The 23379-nt window shown below is 29.9% G+C and overlaps 1 long non-coding RNA gene across 1 annotated transcript; it reads left to right on the top strand.

Annotated features, from left to right (window-relative positions):
- Window positions 1-309: 309 nt before the first annotated feature.
- On the top strand, window positions 310-941 carry LOC124419597. Its single transcript, XR_006940713.1, has 3 exons — window positions 310-549; window positions 605-777; window positions 830-941. It is a non-coding gene; the product is annotated as an uncharacterized LOC124419597 (long non-coding RNA).
- The last annotated feature ends 22438 nt before the right edge of the window (window positions 942-23379 follow it).

Here is a 23379-nt window from a genome sequence, read left to right as displayed (position 1 = left end):
ACGTTTATCAGCAAATTTATATGTAGCTATATTTTTATGGTTTGCTGGCCACGAAGCCTGTAGCTACAGGGATTTAGCGGACCGATGTGACCTTTCTTTACACGATCAAGTTTTGCCTTTCAAGTTTTATTTTTTACCAATACACTAACACTTTTTAAAATTGAAACAAATTTGCTTTTCAATTTTTCTTCCCATCAATTTTACAATTAATAAATTAATTTTTTATAATTTCTTTTTTGTTCTTTTTTTAAAAAAAAATATTTTTATTGTATTTATTTGTATTTTATTAAAAAAATTATTCAAAATTAACAATATTATGAATAAAATTAATAAATATAATGAAAATGGCATCTTGAAACACTACAGAAGCAATTTCAAATGGATTTTGACAATGACTTTGTGTGAAAAACTTGAAAGCAAAACTTGTAGGTGTAACTGCCCCGTTAGGAACGGTTTGGAATATAATACACAGAGTTTCATTTTACATCAGCAGTTTAAACCCTGGTAGCATTAAATGGCCTAACGAAACAAAAATGATAATAGCAGCAGGTAAGGATATTATATAAATATCATTTGTAACAAATCATTGATGGAACTCATGTAGTAGTAGATTCACCGAAAAATTCCATAGATAGAAAGGGAAACACCAGTTTGTGTTCGCAAGGAACTTGCAACGAAAATAAGAAATTTATCAGAATTTTTGTTGGGTATCCTGGCTCGTCACATGATAGCTGAGTTTTTCAAAACTATGCACTAAACTATCAACGCTTTGTGGAGGTACAAATATTATTTCTTTTAATAATTTATAATACTTAAATTTTTATTTCAGATTATTATTTATTGGGTGACTCAGCTTATCCTTGTTGTTCTCAACTTGTAACACTCTACCGTGATAATGGACATTTAACAAGGGGGTAAAAAAATATCAACATGAAATTTAGTTCCAGACGTGTAATAATTGAGCATATTTTTGGTATGCTTAAACAGCGTTTTAGGCAATTAAATTATTGCAAAATACGATGCATAAAGCATCTTTGTCACTTTATCCGCGCTTGTTGTTTTACACAATATTGCGAATGAAGATGATATTCCATTTAACTTTGACAAATACAAATTTTTAAATGAATTCTTTGTTATAACCAAAATTAATATTAAATTACAATATATAAAATCAAACAAATATTTCCATGGAAAAATATTTAGGCATGGAAAAATATTAGACTTTATTGGTTGTAGACTTTAGAAACTAATTGTTCCATTAGTTCCAACTTTCTCTTCTTCCCTCTCAGCTCGTTCCTCTTTTCTTTTTTCCCGTTCATTTTGCATTTCTAGAATTTGAAATGTTTTTGTTTCAAATTCTATAGAGCTTTGAGTTAACAAATCAATTTTTTTCAATAATCTGTTCCTGAATTGAATTTTTTACGTTTAGTATTAGGAGCATCTGTAAAAATTTAAAAATTTAATTCAGAATTAATTAGTTTCTTTTCAACTCGTATATGGACTGCAAATTAAACTACTGTCTAGAATTATAGTACAGTCTATTAGTACTCAACTTTGATATTGTCGTTACTTCATGTTTTGAAGACTTATCCAAATTTGAATTACATCGCTTTTTACGTTTTATATTTTTTTTATCAATTATCATGTTTATTAATTGATGTAAATGAAATATCTGATAATCCTACAATCCATTCACCATTTAAATTTAGCGATTGTTTTAACAAGTTTGTAAACGTGGAGAGTTGTTATAAATATGCACTGAATCATTACTTAATAAAGTAACATAAATATTATTTTCTTCTATGCTTGAAGCCAACTTTAGATTAAATGATTGAAAATTTTGTTGACTTTTAACACCTTTTCGACCAAAAAAATGTTTGGAACTTTAGTTTTTAATAATTCTTCCTCATATAATCCGCCATTTATTTGTTCAATTCACAATCAAGTTGTATATTGTACATACTAAAGTGTAGTAAGAGTGATTGTGAACAGATCTTTGCAGCAAGTCATATAACAAAACAATCAAAACAAATACACATAACAATGTCAAATAATAAAAATCAAAAAATATTAAATTAATTAAACATGCGAAATAAACCAAATTAATTTATTTGAATTTTCAATTCTTTTATATTCTTTATTCCACATTTTATACTAATAAATAAACTGTTTTTAATAAAATTTTAGTTTTTTGTTTTTGTAAACAGCTGTTTGTTTTTGATTTCAGTGTTACCACTTTATCGTTTTTTATGCTAAAATCGTTTGAATTTGTGTTTATATGTTAAAATAAATTTGGCAACACTAAAATTTCTGGCAACATTCGAAAAACATGAAAAATTGTCGTATGAATTGTATAGAGCAGACGTCGGCGCTAGTATTGTTCTGACAACGAAGATTTTCGGCAAATTACATGTACACAACACGATCGCATACGAACCTCTAAACAAGAGCATCAAAAATACAAATATTTTATTTAGTTGCTTGACAGCATTCAACAAAGCAGGTTGATGTCGCTTTGTTAAAGATATTGCAAACACAACTTGAAAAAACAAAAACAACTTGCAAAAGCAAGAGCATAATTTATAAAAACAACGTACACTCTAAATAATTTTCTAGAATACATAACAATGAAAGTTAATCTTGTTTCATACTTTTTTTGTACATTTTAATTAGAAATGTTGTTTCTATGTGAAGAAATTATCATTCTTAAGTACATTGATTACACATTGTTTATAAATATTCGCATTTTACAGTAATGCAATTTAATCTTCAAAATTAAAAATAGCTAAATATTTTTTTCAGTGCAATTTCAATGAAAAAATGCCAATAGTGTGTGTGTGTAGTGGTTATTTTTTTTATCTGCCTCTCTATCCGCCGGTATATGGTATAGAGCTTTTGCATAGAAAATACCAACAACATTGTTATGACTATTGTAGCAGATGCTGACATACAACGCAACAACACTACAACATAGATTGTGAATTGAACAATTATATTTTCATTTAGATCAACAAGCTGGTAGGTTATAGGATTTGTAATATAAATTTTCTTTACTCTTAAAAATTCCGAAGACCAATTTAGCGTATAACTTTTTTCAAAATCATTTTGATATTTGCTTAGTCGAAGAAAATCATTTATATTATATTTTCCTTTTTTGAACACACTTCTTAAAAGTTTTTCTTCATTTATGTTATTAAGTGAATTGGGTGTTGTTTTTATAGAATGATATAGAATGATGGTACTTTCAATAATATATCTATCCATTTATAATTTCCTTACATTCTAAATTGTTTCCACATTTTATTTTTTAATGTTCTATTAAATCGCTCTAATATTGACGCCTTCATATTGGAATAAGTATGATAATGACTAATGTTAAGTTCTTTTATAAGAGCTTTAAAGTGATTATTATAAAATTATTTTCTTTGGTCTGAATTAGGGATGCCAATCGGGATTAATTATTAAAAGTCCCGGGATTCGGGATTTTTCAATGAATCCCGGAAACCCGATATCGGGATACAAAATCTTAATAATTTACCGATAAAAATAACATTTTCTATTTCATATTACAGTAAGACTACATTAAGTATGTGTTTATTAATACAGAAAGCTTTCCGATAAGTATTTTGTGAAATTTTTTGAAAATAAATTAATTCAAAATACTGATGTATCTAGAAAACAGTGCTTTCTAGATACACCTTTCACGTGACCAACCGTCTTGACCTGAATATCGGATATATGGCTTTTAATGGCCGCTAGGGAAACACTACAAAACTGGTCTAAATCAAGTATAGCCATCGTAGTTCCAGCTTTTGCCAAGTTATCAGCAATATTATTTCCAGTTATATACCGTATTCTCTTACCTAAATAAGAGAATTATAATCTCGCCATCTAATTAACAGGTTGACTGCCAGTATAGATTCTGCTATACCCATATCCGATTTCAACATATTGAAACTCAAACAATAAAACCAGAATCAAGCAGTATTGGAATACAAACTAATATAAATGTTTATACTAATAATGATATTGATGATCAAGTTGATATGCATTCAACAAGACAAAAATTCAAAACAACTTCTGCATCTTCAGTAGCTAAACGACTTAAACATTTTTACAATAAAGGTTCACCAAAAATAAGAATACTGAAAAAAGATGAAAATAATAAAAATTTGAAGCAATCATCTTTACCATATAAATATTCTCCTCGTGTAACTAGAAATCGGAAAAAACTAGATTATGGGGTTAATGATATGTTTTATTTTAAACAAAACGTTTAAAATAAAACACATTAAATAATAATATTGAAAAATATATAAAATTTGTTTTATTATTATTACTTACATACTAATTATAATTCAATTTTTCATCAGATGAATATTTTAAAAATTATACATAATTATTATCTATATTCATGAAAATGTCACCGTCCCACAGTGGGGCAGAATGGAAATTTTTTGGAAATAAATCTGGCGTTTCTAAACGGCTGATCCGATCGGGATAAAATTTGGCGTGAGCGTAGCCAAGGAGTATTCGAGTTTAAGTTTTGAAGATGAACCCCGCAGATGCCTCAGAGCTGTGGCGGCTCAAAGTAGGGTACCTACGACATGTAAAATTTTTAAACTTGTGCCATTTTTTTGTTTTTCACCCAAATACAAAGATTTTTATATTTTTTGAAAGCGATATTCTCGACGAGATCTTGAAAAAACATGCTTGGACATACTACTTATCTCTTATAATATCCGAGTTATAGGCATTTAAAAATTTAGTGATACAAAATTTACCATACCTTGGTCCGCCTTTTTTTGAATACCGGGCGTAATTTTGGACCAAATGGACTCAATTTTTTCTTGTTACTTAGACAACAATAATATACGAAAAATTTCAGATCAATATCATTTACAGATCCAAAAATATGCGTTTTTTTTTAATTTAAAAATTAAAAAAATTTTAGATTTTTGCCGTTTTTTGCCCAAAATGTGTCTTAACTCTTTTATTAATAAAATAAAATTTTCTTTAAGAACATATAACAATTTTATAGTTTTCTAAAAGGTATCTTTACGCAGAATGCTTTGGCGTAAAAAACTTGTCCTATTTTTTGAAAATGTTGCCACTGCATCCTTCCGAATATGACCTATTTTTTTATCAAAACTTCAACTTTGAGCGACATGTTCAAAAATCCCAAAGCTGGGATCAGAAAACTGAAAGCAGTTTTGGAAACCTCAATATGTTTTCTATTTACTCCAAAAGTATTTTCCCAGCCCTGAAAGAAATGTGGATCCTATGGGCAAAAATGTATATCAAAATTTTAATAAGGTCGCAGATAGCTACAACAATTTAGTCCATATTTATCCCTTAATATCTTTTTTTAGTTAGATATGGAAATTCTTGACCCTTTACAAAAAATTTCAAGCCAATATCTCAATTACATTCAAAAATATGTTCATTTAAACCTGTGTCCTTTAATTTCATCTTTTTCATATTTTAGTATTAAGTATGACAGAACATACATTTGGTGTTGAATAAAATATTTGGACAATTTTTAAAAATTATTTAGTTAATTATTTTATTAAAGACTATAACATTGTATATACAATAAAAAATATAATTTTATTATGAGCCACGCACAACAACACCTAAATCACCCCACACAAACCACCTTTCCCGCCCACCGAAATATAAAACACAATTTAATACAATATCATCAGTTAGTATAATAGCTTTTTTATTTGAACTGTTTATCTTAAACATAATACAATTAATTCTTACAACCTACTTATACAGTTAATTCCTAACACTACTTATTTTCTATAAAATAATCTGTCATATCGGTATACATATCCTGAGGGTAATATAAGTCTGTTAAATCTTCCTCGTTTTGAGATGATAGAGTTTCATAACAAATCCATCTTTTTCGCATAGTAGAAAGAACAGGATCAGAAGATAGAAGTAAACTATTAAAAATATCTTCATTCTGTGATTGCCTGGAGCATTTTCTTGAGCTGAAAAGTTGAACATGCTTAAAATCTCGATTCCTCGCTTCCTGGGCTTCTTCTGTTAACTTTCCAAGTGGAAGAATATTCGATTCAATTATTATTTGACCATGACACAATACTTTGTTTACTGTTGGTGTTAGTTCCCTCCATGGATACAGAGATACAAGTAATTTAGAAATTTCAGATGTATATTCCCCAAATCGATTTCCATTAATTTTATGTTTACTATTCACTGCCATTAAAATAGTGTTAACTCTTCGAAGCAACTCCTTGTCGATTCCAGTTATTTTTGAAGTAATTTCAAAATCACGAAAAACCTTCTCGCCGTATTACCGCAACTTGGAAGTGGTTTGTCGATGTTTAATCCCATCTGAACTTTAAATTCTTCTTGGATTCTGCTTTTTTCCGCAGCTCTCAGTTTTTTCAATTCTTCATTATTTATTGTTGATTTAGTAAGATTCTCTGGCACACTTCTATATTTGAGGTCGTATGCTATGTGTAAAAAGTAATCCAAAAATCGTATTCTGGCATGAAGTGGTGAAATTCCGAAAGACATTCTTCATTAATACTTCTGCTTTGTCTATATTTGAGAATTGCGACTTTTTCTCATTACATACATAATGTATCAGCAATTTCCTCATTTATGATTGAAAAAAGTTTTTGTGTGACCCTCTTTTTTTTGACCTTGAATATAAGTCTTCGTATGACTTACAAGGCGCTCCTGCTGATGTGTTGTAAGTTGAGATTTCCGTAGTAGTTTCCATCCAACTACAAAATTTTAATCGAAATTTCTTTTGATTTCCATCCACAGACTTACTTTTTACATCAAAAAGTTTTCAATTTTTGATATGCCTGTTTTGTCTACTTTTCTACTATATGTAGTTTTTATATAATTTGAAATGTCTTCAATTCTTGCTGACCCTTTTGAAGATACACTCCATAAAACGGAACACAACTCTTCGTAATTTAATGTAAACTTCATTGCAGATTTATTAAATATGGTACTTAAAATCTGAGAAGTTTACTTATATACCAATTCTTGTCATTTCCGAAAAGTAAAAAATTACGAACTGTCTACCTATTAACATTTAGGACTATATTACTATAACCTGTAATTCAGTCATTGATATTTCTTATTAGTGAATGAATCGAAATTATCATTACCTGTATATTTTTACCTACATGATCATAAACGAAACAGAACGAAATGATCTGTCGAAAAAAATTAGGTAAAAAATAGTTATAAATTTCTGAAAATTTAAGCATAATAGGACCTTTCAATTATAAGGATAAGCAAACAAATAGAAAATAGGTAAATATAAGATTTAAACATGTTCTGTCATATTTAATACTAAAATATGAAAAATATGAAATTAAAGGATACAGGTTTAAATGAACATATTTTTAAATGTAATTGAGATATTGGCTTGAAATTTTTTGTAAAGGGTCGAGAATTTCCATATCTAACTAAAAAAGATATTAAGGGATAAATATGGACTAAATTGTTGTAGCTATCTGCGACCCTATTAAAATTTTGATATAAATCATAGTTTTAGAAATTTAACAAATATGTAATATATGACAAAATCTTTATTTATGAACAAAACTCAATGAAATCTTCAACGCTTGTTAAATTTGTCATTTCAAATAGAAAATGCATTTCAAATAGAAAAAATTGAAAAGGTCAAAGGGCATCCCGCAATTCCCAAAAATAGGAATGAAAATCCCAAAAATGGGATTTTTTACATTTTTGCCCATAGGGTCCACATTTCTTTCAGGGCTGGGAAAATACTTTTGGAGTAAATAGAAAACATATTGAGGTTTCCAAAACTGCTTTCAGTTTTCTGATCCCAGCTTTGGGATTTTATAACATGTCGCCCAAAGTTGAAGTTTTGATAAAAAATAGGTCATATTCGGAAGGACGCAGTGGCAACATTTTCAAAAAATAGGACAAGTTTTTTACGCCAAAGCGTTTTGCGTAAAGATACCTTTTAGAAAACTATAAAATTGTTATATGTTCTTAAAGAAAATTTTATTTTATTAATAAAAGAGTTAAGACACATTTTGGGCAAAAAAACGGCAAAAATCTAAAATTTTTTGAATTTTTAAATTAAAAAACGTATATTTTTGGATCTGTAAATGACATTGATCTATTATTGGAAATTTTGTTGTCTAACTAACAAGAAAAAATTGAGTCCATTTGGTCCAAAATTACGACCGGTATTCAAAAAAAGGCGGACCAAGGTATGGTAAATTTTGTATCACTAAAGTAGTATGCCCAAGCATATTTTTCGCGCTTTCAGAAAATATAAAAATCTTTGTATTTGGGTGAAAAACAAAAAAATGGCACGAGTTTAAAAATTTTACATGTCGTAGGTACTCTACTTTGAGCTGCCACAACTCCGTCCCTGGAGCATCTGCGGGGTTCATCTTCAAAACTTAAACTTGAATACTCCTTGGCTACGCTCACGACAAATTTTATCCCGATCGGATCAGCCGTTTAGAAACGCCAGATTTATTTCCAAAAAATTTCCATTCTGCCCCACTGTGCGTCCGTAAAAAAGGTGTCAAATTTATGTTTATAATGTCCACGGGCATATGCATTTATTTCGTCGGCCGAAATAATTCTTTAGTAATCTGCAGAACTCAAAACTACTTTATACAACTTCTGTGTGAAACTTTGATCTAAATGTTTTTTTATAATCTACAATTGACAAATTTTCCATACAAATATTTTTCCCCTTTTAGATTTTTCACCTCTTTCATGCCAACTGTTTTATATATTTTTATATTTTAGAAACTCACAATTTTCCATTATTCTCATCTTTCATCATACATACTTCTTTATTTAATAGAGGAGTATCAAACTTTAATGGAATGATTCACGAATATCCGTGTCCATATAATTCAGAGCAATATTTTTTTTTGGAATTTTAGTATCATATACTGATAATTGAGGTTTATTATTAATAGGTTTATTATATGTTATTTGCATAATTTTGAGTTGGACTGCAAACATTTTATCAGAAAATTGGGATATGCTTGAAAAATTTGGCTTTGAAATTAGTGCTCTAGCTCCTAAATGGTTCCGCCTGGTTGTTTCCCAGTCGGTTGCAATTTTTACATCTTTCCTTTTGTGTACATTCTCCATAGTTTTTCCATAATCGGAATTATTTAATAATTTGAAAGAATCTTTTTCAAAATAATTTTTGGCCAATGTTTTACGGTGAGTATTAAGGTCTATGTACTCTTTAAGCCATGGGGATTGTCTAAATTTTAAAGCTCTATTTTTTTAATATTCCATTCCATAAACATTGTCTTAGAACTCTATAGCTAATACCCGGTGTGCTTCGCTACCCCAATCGAAATTAAATACATAATCATCAAAGAAATGATTTATTTAGTTACTGAACTATTACATTTTTCTTAAATGTTTATCAAGAGAAATTATATTACTTATCCTTCAATTTATTACGTAAAATGTTTACATGGATGTTAAAATTATTAGGATTCTAACTGTTTCCAAATGAAGGAATTTTATCCTAAATAATAGTATTGACACTAAATTGGGCGACCTGCTACACAGGTACAGAACATCTGATAATAGCAATGCGTCCAATAGAAACTTAGAACAGTCGTCAACTTCTAACGCGTCAGTAAATTACTCATCTTCTAATGATAGAATTATTCTTGCGACAGCTGTGGTAGAAGTTAGAAATAGTTCCGGTAATTTTATATTAGCCAGAGCTCCTTTAGGTTCCGGTTCTCAACCAAACTTGATAACTGAGGAACTTTCACGGCTACTACGATTAAAAAAGAAGGAGGTAGATTGAATTTAAATGACATAAGCGAAACAAATTCATATTTAAATTTTGTGTTAATTTAACTGTCACGTCGAGGGTTAACTCTACTCAATTTGCTTCAAAGTTTTGGGTATTGAGTTCTATAACTAATTTACAGCCTAATCATTCAGATAGTACAACTAGCTTAAAATTCCTAAAAATATAGAACTAGCTGATCCTTGCTTCCACAAACCCCAAAAAATTGACTTATTAATTGGCGCAAAGATATTTTTCGACCTAATTTGTGTCGAACAAATTAAATCCGGTCCTAGTCTTTCAATTTTACAGAAGGATTCACTTGGTTGGATTGTTAATGGAAAGTATAATTAATCAAAGAAATCTAACGCCAATAATACAGTTTTTCATATAAGCTCTTCTATTGATAACGAGAGCAATATAGATTATATTGTTAATTAGAAGAAATTCGGAAAAAATCGACCGCGTTTATCGTCAGGACGATTTGAAGTCTCATTGCCTTTCAAATCTGATACAAAATTGCTAGTCATCATTCGAAACCGCTAAAATAAGATTTCTTTCATTGGAACGAAAACTTTCCAAAAATAATGACATGAAGAAAATGTATCATGTATCACATGTCAATTTTAGACAAAATACCAGATTTTCCTTATTATTTCATTCCATATCAATGTGTATTGCGACCTTAGAGTACTACTACTAAACTTCGAGTAGTTTTTGATGCTTATGTCAAACTTTAACACATGTATCACTTTATGATTTGTTAATGGTTTGGTCCCACAATACAAGAAGAATTGTATTCGACATTGATCCTATTTCGTTTTCATAAATATGCGATCACTGCAGATATTGAAAAAATGCATCGTTAAGTTTTAGTTGGCGAAAACGATAGAAATTATCAATTGATCCTTTGGAGGCAGCATCCATCTGTTAGCTTAAATGTGTTTCGTTTAAACATTGTGACTTTTGGCACAGCGTCTGCACCATTCTTAGCTATAAGATGTTTGATTGAATTAAGCGATTTGTACAAAGGACTTTAGCTATTAGTTCAAAAGTTGTTCGCATTGATTTTTATGTTAATGATTTGTTAACTGGAGCTGAAGGCTACCAAGACCCTAAAGTAATTCAAAACCAGGTTACTGAAATTTTAAGTTCAGCTGGTTTTAAACTTACAAAATGGTTTTCAAATCATCCAGATAGTACAACTAGTTCTTTGGGGAATGAAAAATTATTACACAGTGATTCTGATTTAACTAAAGCTTTAGGCATTCACTGGGTTTTGAAGAATGATTCTTTTAAGTTTCGTTTGGAAGACAATTTTCATGATAAAAGCCACAAAAAGAAACATTATATCGGTTTTTTCTCGGTTGTTCGATCCTCTCGGACTCCTCTGCCCAATTATAACAAAATCCAAATTGTTGTTACAAGAACTTTGGATACAAAAACTTGACTGGGAATTTCAAAGCTGATTTAATGGAAATTGATTCAATAAACATCCCAAGATTCGTCCACATGACTTCGACAGCAAAAATCCAAGTACATGGATTTGCTGATGCTTCTATTAGAACATATGGGTGTTGTTTATACATTAGAAGTTCTGATGCAAATAATACTGTATCAAGGTTGCTTACAGCTAAATCTAAAGTTGCTCCACTCAAAACTTAATCTCTTCCTAGACTTGAGCTATGTGCTGCGCACCTATTGTCCAAATTGCGGTCTCGAATTAAGTTATTGTTCAACTTTAAAATCGAGAGTGTTAATTTTTGGACAGATTCAGAAATTACACTTCACTTCGGAGGACCAAAAATTACTAGAAAAAAAGAAAAACGAATGTATTTGATGTAGTAGAGGATTCACAAAATTGCTTGTTGAATCTGACAGAGAAATATTCTTCTTACAAAAAGTTACTACGTGTAACTTCTTTTGTACTTCGATTTGTCGACGTTTTGAAGAAACGTAAGATAAATAAAACATCTGAACCTACTGCAAAAGAGTTAAAATGGTCTTTCTTACGACTTGTAGAGACAATCCAGAGAATTAGCTTTTCTGAGGAGATACTAAAAATGCAAAAATCTCTTGTCTTGTCGTCTAATATACAAAGATTGACGAAATTTTTTATACATTTGAAGAAGAAGTTAGACATCCTGTCCACAAACATTTGAAGACGTTTAGTCCTTCAATGGGCCCGGAATGTTGGGGCACATTGGTTTTTTAATATTTATCTTTTTTACCCTTTTAATTTTTTTAATTATAATGAAATAACAGCTTACATGTTAACTGTAACGGGTTTGCTGAAAATAATGTATAGAGAAAAAGTAGGCTTTGTTTCGCCAGTTCTTAAAATTATATTAAAATGAATTTAATAATATAAATTAAAAAAAAATAATAATAATTAAAAAGCTTAATGCATATTGACAACCAAAATGAAAATGAATTCCCAACCCTGGTTGTCAGAATGCTTGGGTAATTTTTAAATATAATTGTTATATTGTCAAAAGTAAGAAACCATTTTTGAAAATAAAATTATTCTTGCAATATAATCGAAAGCCACCGGTCTTGTAATTTTATAGTCAAAAGAATTTAGTGATTTTCGGACCCATTAAAAAATAAATAAAGCTTGCTAAATTTAATAATTATAAAAAATAATTGCAAACAGTTCTAAAAAATATTAAGGAAATTCATTTTAGCGCCCGAGCAGGGACCGTGTAAATAAAATAATTCAAATAGCAAAACCGAACTTTCGGCGAGTTTTTTTTCTGTGCGTTCGTTATTGAAACATCGCGATTAAAAATAAATTATTAATTAATTAATGCACACCCACAACATCAAGGAATTCTGCATCCACAACAACCAAGAAGGAAGACCAGATGCCTAATTGCAACTGCATTTTGTGCCGAACGTCAACAAAACCCTAACCAGGTATTAAGAACAAATAATTCTGTGAGAGTTTGCATTTATTTATCTTTGAAATTAAAAAATAATTAATTATATTGCCAAAGATATATCCACACATAACATTTTTTGCTCTAATAAATTTCCTAAAAACTCATAAGTAGTGAAACACAGAAAAAATAGTGATCAAACAGTGCTTCGGCGAGTTTTTTTCTGTGCGTTACATTTACCTTTTTTCATTTGTTAACTCGCTTGTTAAATTATTTGACACTTGTTTTAATTTATTTTCTTATTATTCGTTATAAATAAACAAAACCGTTTACCAATACTGTTAAGTTGTATTGATCAAAGTGGCAACATCACAGATCATATGGTAAACAGACGGACAGAAATAAGAACATTAACAAAAGAAAACAATACAAATACAAGTGGCAAAAAACAAGTTAGAGTGCTATATTAAGCTGTGCCGAATCTTAGATACCCTCCACCAGCTACTTTTATGTTATTACTTTTCTAATTAATCAAATATTTGTAGAAATAAGTTTTCTCATGTCTTTAATGGAAAAAATCCCAAAAGTTAAATTTATTAAAATTCCAAGATTTATTGAACATTATAAATTTAGTAATTTGCATGTATGTATATGTGTGAAAGATTTAAAGATTTTCAAAATACAAATACATATATAATTATGTTCTACACAAAATTTTGTTCAACACAAATTGATAATGCTCTTTAAATACGGTTAAAGCGCTTTTAGGGGCAGGACCTAATATAGGAGAAATATAAGTATACAAAACTAATATTTTTGCCAAATTATGTATCAATAGCTTAATTTGGTAATAAGTAATGTGTGTTTAAGAGATTTTCGTAAAAGGACTTTGTATGGGAGCTATGTCCAATTATGTATATAAAGACAAAGATTCAGAATTCTGTTTCTATATCATTACTTGGTAATAAATATTGTAAATCTAAGTGATTTTCTGGACCTAGTATGAGAGCCATGACCAAATATGGACAGATCGTAAAACAATTTTATAGTGAATTTATGTATACAAGAGCAATTTTTTTGATAAATGTATGGATATCAATATTTGGTTATGAGTTATGTGCGTTTTTTCTGATTTCCGGAAGGGAATTTTGTATGTGTGTTTTTCTAAGAGGGACCTTGTGTGGGAGCTATGATCAATTATGGGCCGATCAGAAAAACATTTTATAATATTATTTTTCTGTATATGAGCAACACTTGTGCCAAACTTTATATGGATATTTTAATTTAGTAATGAGTTATGTGCGTTTTAGTTATTTTCGGGAGAAGATCTTGTATGGGAGCTATGACCAGTTATAGACCGATGGAAAAATTTCTTAGTAATATTTTTTGTATATGATCAATACTTGTACCAAATTGTATATGGATATATTAGTTAAGTAATGATTTGTTCGTGTTTAAGTGTTTTTCGGAAGGAGAACTAATATGGGAGCTATGACCAATTATGGACCGATCGGAAAAAGATTTCGTGGTAGCATTCCTTTATGTGAGAACAATGCCTGCAACAAATTTTATATGGATATCTTAATTTACTAATGAATTATGTGCGTTTAGGTGATTTTCGGGAGGGGACCTTGTATGGGAGCTATGACCAAATATGGACCGATCCAAAAAATCTTTCATTGTAATATTTCTGTATATAAAAGCGATACTACTACCAAATTTTATATCGATATCTTGATTTACTAATGAGTTATGCGGGTTTAACTGATTTTCGGGAGGGGACCTTGTATTGGAGCTATGACCAATTATGAACCGATCCAAATAAACTTTCATGGTTATATTTCTGTATATAAGAGCAATACTTGTACCAAATTTTATATGGATACCTTAATTAAGAAATGAGTTATGTGCGTTTTAGTTATTTTCGGGAGGGGACCTTGTATGGGAGCTATGACCAATTATGGACCGATCCAAAAAAAGCTTTCATTGTAATATTCCTGTATATAAGATAAATATTTGGACCAAACATTTAGCGATATCTTAATTTGGTAATGAGAGCAATACTTGTACCAAATTTTATATCGATATCTTGATTTACTAATGAGTTATGCGGGTTTAACTGATTTTCGGGAGGGGACCTTGTATGGGAGCTATGACCAATTATGGACCGATCCAAGAAAGCTTTCATTGTAATATTTCAGTATATAAAAGCAATACTTGTACTAAATTTTATGTCGATATCTTGATTTACTAATGAGTTATGCGGGTTTAACTGATTTTCGGGAGGGGACCTTGTATGGGAGCTATGACCAATTATGGACCGATCCAAGAAAGCTTTCACTGTAATATTTCTGTATATAAAAGCAATACTTGTACCAAATTTTATATCGTTATCTTGATTTGCTAATGAGTTATGCGGGTTTAACTGATTTTCGGGAGGGGACCTTGTATGTGAGCTATGACCAATTATGGACCGATCCAAGAAAGCTTTCATTGTAATATTTCTGTATATAAAAGCAATACTTGTACCAAATTTTATATCGATATCTTGATTTACTAATGAGTTATGCGGGCTTAACTGATTTTCGGGAGGGGACCTTGTATGGGAGCTATGACCAATTATGGACCCATTCAAAAAAAATTTCCTTTGTATAAATTCTATTGTCATAAAATTTTAATTTCTAAAATTTTGTGAAGATATCGACATTACGACGGAAGTTATTAACAAAAAACCAAATTTCCGGGAATTTGTAGTTTTGTATGGGAGGTATATGAAATTGTGGACCGATTCTAGCGATTTTACGCAGAGATTAAGCTCTTCTGTGGAAACGAATGTATGCCGATTTTTATGGAATTATCTTGCATAGTTTTCGAGAAAATTACATCAGAATGTGTAAAAAATGCTTATTTTTTTCGAGGTTGTTTCAAATTTTGATTCATAACTTTTCCCGATGTGAACCGATTTTGCCCATTTTCAATACCAAACAACTTAGGAAAACGAAGAACATTTTGGGTGAATTTGGTTAAATTCTATTGCTTCGTTTTAACGTGAGCGTGTTTTACACAGACAGACGGACAGACGGACATAGCTAGATCGACTCAGAATTTGATAAGGACCCAGAATATATATACTTTGTTGGGTCTTAGATGAATATTTCTTGGTGTTACACACGGAATGACAAAGTTATATATACCCTCTATCACCACTGATGGTGGTGGAGGGTATAAAAAAAACAACAAAATAAAAGTTGTTTATTTTGTTTTTATTTTTCCCTTACAACTGCATTTAGAGTTGGAAAACAACCAGCCAAGTGTAGAATGGAATGTAAGAAAAAATAAACTCACTGTTATTGTTGTGTTTTGTCAAAACTATATGTTTTGTGAAAGATGCGTTTTGAATTCTTATTGAGTTTAAAATAATTCTTTCATAAGACATTTCTTGTTTTCCTAAAATATTGGGAAAGGTTTCCTGATGAGCTGGCTTAAGCAACCGGCGAAATGCGCATAGGAACTAGCTTCCCCACCATCAATACATTACAGTGAATTTATTTAAAAATTGGGGTTGAAAGCACGATAAGAAACTCTTTAACTTATTTGAAAAAATAATAAAAAAAAAAACCCGAAATCAATTTTTAAATTAAATTTGCAAGTGCCCGTGCATTTAAAACTGAATACCCTATTCTGTTGTTTAAAAAAAAAAAACAAAATAGAAGTTGTTTATTTTGTTTTTATTTTTTCCCTTACAACTGCATTTAGAGTTGGAAACAACCAGCCAAGTGTAGAAAGGAATGTAAGAAAAAAAAACTCACTGTTATTGTTGGTGTTTTGTCAAACTTTAATGTTTTGTGAATTTGCAAGTGCCCGTGCATTTAAAACTGAATACCCTATTCTGTTGTTTAAAAAAAAAACAACAAAATAGAAGTTGTTTATTTTGTTTTTATTTTTTCCCTTACAACTGCATTTAGAGTTGGAAAACAACCAGCCAAGTGTAGAAAGGAATGTAAGAAAAAATAAACTCACTGTTATTGTTGGTGTTTTGTCAAAACTTTAATGTTTTGTGAAAGATGCGTTTTGAATTCTTATTGAGTTTAAAATAATTCTTTCATAAGACATTTCTAGTTTTCCTAAAATATTGGGAAAGGTTTCCTGATGAGCTGGCTTAAGCAACCGGCGAAATGCGCATAGGAACTAGCTTCCCCACCATCAATACATTACAGTGAATTTATTTAAAAATTGGGGTTGAAAGCACGATAAGAAACTCTTTAACTTATTTGAAAAAATAATAAAAAAAAATCCCGAAATCAATTTTTAAATTAAATTTGCAAGTGCCCGTGCAATTAAAACTGAATTCCCTATTCTGTTGTTTAAAAAAAAAAAAAAAAAACAACAAAATAGAAGTTGTTTATTTTGTTTTTAATTTTTCCCTTACAACTGCATTTAGAGTTGGAAAACAACCAGCCAAGTGTAGAAAGGAATGTAAGAAAAAATAAACTCATTGTTATTGTTGGTGTTTTGTCAAAACTTTATTGTTTTGTGAAAGATGCGTTTTGAATTCTTATTGAGTTTAAAATAATTCTTTCATAAGACATTTCTAGTTTTCCTAAAATATTGGGAAAGGTTTCCTGATGAGCTGGCTTAAGCACCCGGCGAAATGCGCATAGGAACTAGCTTCCCCACCATCAATACATTATAGTGAATTTATTTAAAAATTGGGGTTGAAAGCATAATAATAATAAAAATACCGAAATGTACATTATCAATTAAGTACAAACGTATTTCGGCATACTGTATAATTTGGTACAAACTTTATTGTCCAAATTGTCTTTTTGGAAATTAACATTATATATTAGTTTTTCAGAGTGTTTAAAATTTAGAATTTTATCAACTTTTGATGATTTTTTATTTTTTATGAATCTACATTTTTTCTTAAGAAAAAAGTATAATATTTACGTTTGGAAATAATTTGACATTTATGTGTTTGGACATGTTTCAACAATTGGCTAGTTTTTGTACATTTTATGATTTTAGACATAGTTATTTTTACACAATTATCTTTTTTTATTTTTTATGAAAAGTATGGTTCAGAAAATAAACAAAATAACTTATTTAAATTAAGAAAAAGTAAAGATGAAGTTAAAAAACTTGTTGTGGAATTTACAATTTTTAATTTAATGAATATATCTTTGATATTTTTCAATTAAAAATTATAGAAAACAATTGCTTGTTTTTGTACATTTTTGGGTTTTAAACATAGTTAACTCCCCACAATAATTGATTTTTATTTCTTTCTTAAGAAAAAAACTACTATGTCGGTTGCTTATATCACGTAGCAGTTGTATATTTAGCATACCGATATTACAGTTTTAATCAAATTATACAATCGTTTGATAACATTAGCTTTAATATTTTCACAAAAACTTTATATTGCGACAACACCTCCTCTTTGTGCATACCAAATTTCATTAAAATCGGATTAACCGTTTAGAAGTTACCGAATTATTTCCCTCTTTTTTTTTCCTATACCACTGTGCACCGGTTTGAAAATAAATTTTTCCGTACTCGAACAATTTTTATAAAATAGAACAAAAAATGTTTTATTTTTATTTATATTTAAAATTTTCGATAAAGTGTTCTATTAAGACTATTTTTTTCACTTTTTCTTTTTTTAAAATATCTGAATATTATTTTTATATTTTCTTTTATTACCCAGCAAAAAATAATTGATGTCATACTTTACAAACGACATCTTAATCACATCTAAAAATGCGATTATATTATTTTCGATTTTATAATCCAAATATTTCCTTACTAATGAAAACCCCGTTAAAAATGAGTATAGAGATGTAAAAAAGACACTACAAATAACATATTCGAAATAAATCAAGCTTTGGTAAAAAACCAATGAAATAAACATAAGCATGTCATTGAACGTATTCGGTTTATTTTTGACATCCAAATATCGGATTTTTATTGCATCTATGAATAAGATTAGATGTAGTTCATAGTTGTCAAAAATGAACAACATTCCTCCAATCTATCTATGCCATGTCCGTCTGTCTGTTGAAAACACGATAGAGTCCAAATGGAAGTAGCTAGCGTGCTGAAATTTTGCAGAGATACTTATAGTCGATGCAGTTTGTTTGGTATTGAAAATGGGCAATATCGGTTCATAATTGAGCCTACCCCCAATATAAAGTCCCCTTCAGAAAATGACTTTATCGCCCATAACTGACTCAGAGAAGCATCAATAGCAGTGAAATGCGGCACAAACATATTCTATCGGAACATAAATCTTTTCACGAAATTTTATAAGTATCGGTCAGTAATTGACCCTACCCCCCATATAAAGTCCCCTTCAGAAAATGTCTTTATCGCCTATAACTGTTAAACAGAAGCATCAATAGAGGTGTAATTCGGTACACACATGTTTTATGGGAACATTAATCTCTTCGAAGAATTTTATAAGGATCGATTCATAATAGTCCCCTTCAGAAAATGAATTTAGCGCTCATAACTGGCTAAGAGGAGCATCAATAGCGGTAAAATTCGGAACAAGTATGTTTTAATGGAACACAAATCGCTTCGTAGAATTTTATTAGGATCCATGATTGACCTTACCCTTGACATAAAATCGCCTTCAGAAAATTACTTTAATGCTCATATCTACCTTAAGAAACATATATATAACAATAAAATTCGAAATAAAAAAGTTTTATAGGAACTAAAATCATTTTCTTAAATTTTTGATGGACTGACCCTAACCCCGAATAAGGTCTCCTTTAGACAAAGACTTTAATGCTCATTACTGACTCAAAAAGCTGTAAAATTTTTTATAAGATGAAGATGGATCGATAAATAACCACTTCAATAAAATTACTTAACTCTCATTAGTTAATCACTTGTATGGCTCAAAAGTTCTTCCAAATAATGGTAGTTTTATAGGAACTGAGATTTTTCAACTGAATTTGAATTTCTCCAGAAAACTACTTTTAACCTCATGACTGAATTAAAATACGAGTACAACGACATTAGATACAAACAATTATTGTATAAACCGACGAGGACGACTCTTACAAAAAAACAGTTTATGGTTATAAATATTGGATCAAACAAAATTAATATTTTTAATTCGGAATAGCACGGTCCATGCTTAAGCCCTTATTGAAGGCCCTCTTGCAAATATTTCCCTGATGTTCATATTAATATTGTCATATTATTCAACATAGATCGATAATATCAAAGTTTATTAGTAAGAATGATTTGATGGTGGGTATATAAGATTCGGCATGGCCGAGTATAACACTCATACTTGTTACTTTTATTTATTTTTATACCCTCCACCACCATCAGTGGTGATAGAGGGTATATATAACTTTGTCATTCCGTGTGTAACACCAAGAAATATTCATCTAAGACCCAACAAAGTATATATATTCTGGGTCCTTATCAAATTCTGAGTCGATCTAGCTATGTCCGTCTGTCCTTCTGTCTGTGTAAAACACGCTCACGATAAAACGAAGCAATAGAAGTTAACCAAATTCACCCAAAATGTTCTTCGTTTTCCTAAGTTGTTTGGTATTGAAAATCGGTTCACATCGGGAAAAGTTATGAATCAAAATTTGAAACAACCTCGAAAAAAATAGGCATTTTTTACACATTCTGATGTATTTTTCTCGCAAATTATGCAAGATAATTCCATAAAAATCGGCACGCATTCGTTTTCACACAAGAGCTTTATCTCTGCGTAAAATCGCCAGAATCGGTCCACAATTTCATATACCTCCCATACAAAAGTACAGATTCCCGGAAATTTGGTTTTTTGTTAATAACTTCCGTCCTAATGTCGATATCTTCACAAAATTTTAGAAATTAAAATTTTATGACAATAGAATTTATACAAAGGAAAATTTTTTTGAATGTGTCCATAATTGATCATAGCTCCCATACAAGGTCCCCTCCCGAAAATCACTTAAACGCGCATAACTCATTATTAAATTGAGATATCGATATAAAATTTGGTACAAGTACTGCTCTTATATACAGAAATATTACAATGAAAGGGTTTTTGGATCGGTCCATAATTGGTCATAGCTCCCATACAAGGTCCCCTCCCGAAAATCAGTTAAACCCGCATAACTCATTAGTAAATCAAGATATCGATATAAAATTTGGTACTAGTATTGCTTTTATATACAGAAATATTACAATGAAAGATTTTTTGGATCGGTCCATATTTGGTCATAGCTCCCATACAAGGTCCCCTCCCGAAAATCAGTTAAACCCGCATAACTCATTAGTAAATCAAGATATAGATATAAAATTTGGTACTAGTATTGCTTTTATATACATAAATATTACAATGAAAGATTTTTTGGATCGGTTCATATTTGGTCATAGCTCCCATACAAGGTCCCCTCCCGAAAATCAGTTAAACCCGCATAACTCATTAGTAAATCAAGATATCGATATAAAATTTGGTACTAGTATTGCGAATATGACCTATGTTTTATCAAAACTTCAACTTTGAGCGACATGTTCTAAAATCCCAAACCTGGGATCAGAAACTGAAAGCAGTTTTGGAAACCTCAATATGTTTTCTATTTACTCCAAAAGTATTTTCCCAGCCCTGAAAGAAATGTGGACCCTATGGGCAAAAATGTAAAAAATTACATTTTTGGGATTTTCATTCCTATTTTTGGGAATTGCGGGATGCCCTTTGACCTTTTCAATTTTTTTTTGCATTTTCTTATTTGAAATGACAAATTTAACAAGCGTTGAAGATTTCATTGAGTTTTGTTCATAAATAAAGATTTTGTCATATATTATAATTTGTTAAATTTCTAAAACTATGATTTATATCAAAATTTTAATAGGGTCGCAGATACCTACAACAATTTAGTCCATATTTATCCCTTAATATCTTTTTTTAGTTAGATATGGAAATTCTCGACCCTTTACAAAAAATTTCAAGCCAATATCTCAATTACATTCAAAAATATGTTCATTTAAACCTGTGTCCTTTAATTTCATTTTTCATATTTTAGTATTAATAAAATATTTGGAAAATTTTTAAAAATTATTTAGTTAATTATTTTATTAAAGACTATGACATTGTATTATTGTATATACAAAAAAATATAATTTTATTATGAGCCACGCACAACAACACAAAAATCACCCCACACAAACCACCTTTCCCGGAAATATAAAACACAATTTAATACAATATCATCAGTTAGTATAATAGCTTTTTTATTTGAACTGTTTATCTTAAACATAATACAATTAATTCTTACAACCTACTTATACAGTTAATTCCTAACACTACTTATTTTCTATAAAATAATCTGTCATATCGGTATACATATCCTGAGGGTAATATAAGTCTGTTAAATCTTCCTCGTTTTGAGATGATAGAGTTTCATAACAAATCCATCTTTTTCGCATAGTAGAAAGAACAGGATCAGAAGATAGAAGTAAACTATTAAAAATATCTTCATTCTGTGATTGCCTGGAGCATTTTCTTGAGCTGAAAAGTTGAACATGCTTAAAATCTCGATTCCTCGCTTCCTGGGCTTCTTCTGTTAACTTTCCAAGTGGAAGAATATTCGATTCAATTATTATTTGACCATGACACAATACTTTGTTTACTGTTGGTGTTAGTTCCCTCCATGGATACAGAGATACAAGTAATTTAGAAATTTCAGATGTATATTCCCCAAATCGATTTCCATTAATTTTATGTTTACTATTCACTGCCATTAAAATAGTGTTAACTCTTCGAAGCAACTCCTTGTCGATTCCAGTTATTTTTGAAGTAATTTCAAAATCACGAAAAACCTTCTCGCCGTATTACCGCAACTTGGAAGTGGTTTGTCGATGTTTAATCCCATCTGAACTTTAAATTCTTCTTGGATTCTGCTTTTTTCCGCAGCTCTCAGTTTTTTCAATTCTTCATTATTTATTGTTGATTTAGTAAGATTCTCTGGCACACTTCTATATTTGAGGTCGTATGCTATGTGTAAAAAGTAATCCAAAAATCGTATTCTGGCATGAAGTGGTGAAATTCCGAAAGACATTCTTCATTAATACTTCTGCTTTGTCTATATTTGAGAATTGCGACTTTTTCTCATTACATACATAATGTATCAGCAATTTCCTCATTTATGATTGAAAAAAGTTTTTGTGTGACCCTCTTTTTTTTGACCTTGAATATAAGTCTTCGTATGACTTACAAGGCGCTCCTGCTGATGTGTTGTAAGTTGAGATTTCCGTAGTAGTTTCCATCCAACTACAAAATTTTAATCGAAATTTCTTTTGATTTCCATCCACAGACTTACTTTTTACATCAAAAAGTTTTCAATTTTTGATATGCCTGTTTTGTCTACTTTTCTACTATATGTAGTTTTTATATAATTTGAAATGTCTTCAATTCTTGCTGACCCTTTTGAAGATACACTCCATAAAACGGAACACAACTCTTCGTAATTTAATGTAAACTTCATTGCAGATTTATTAAATATGGTACTTAAAATCTGAGAAGTTTACTTATATACCAATTCTTGTCATTTCCGAAAAGTAAAAAATTACGAACTGTCTACCTATTAACATTTAGGACTATATTACTATAACCTGTAATTCAGTCATTGATATTTCTTATTAGTGAATGAATCGAAATTATCA

The sequence above is a fragment of the Lucilia cuprina genome, chromosome 4 (genome assembly GCF_022045245.1).
Source record: "Lucilia cuprina isolate Lc7/37 chromosome 4, ASM2204524v1, whole genome shotgun sequence".
Taxonomy (NCBI): domain Eukaryota; kingdom Metazoa; phylum Arthropoda; class Insecta; order Diptera; family Calliphoridae; genus Lucilia; species Lucilia cuprina.
This window is presented reverse-complemented; position numbering and strand designations above follow the sequence as displayed.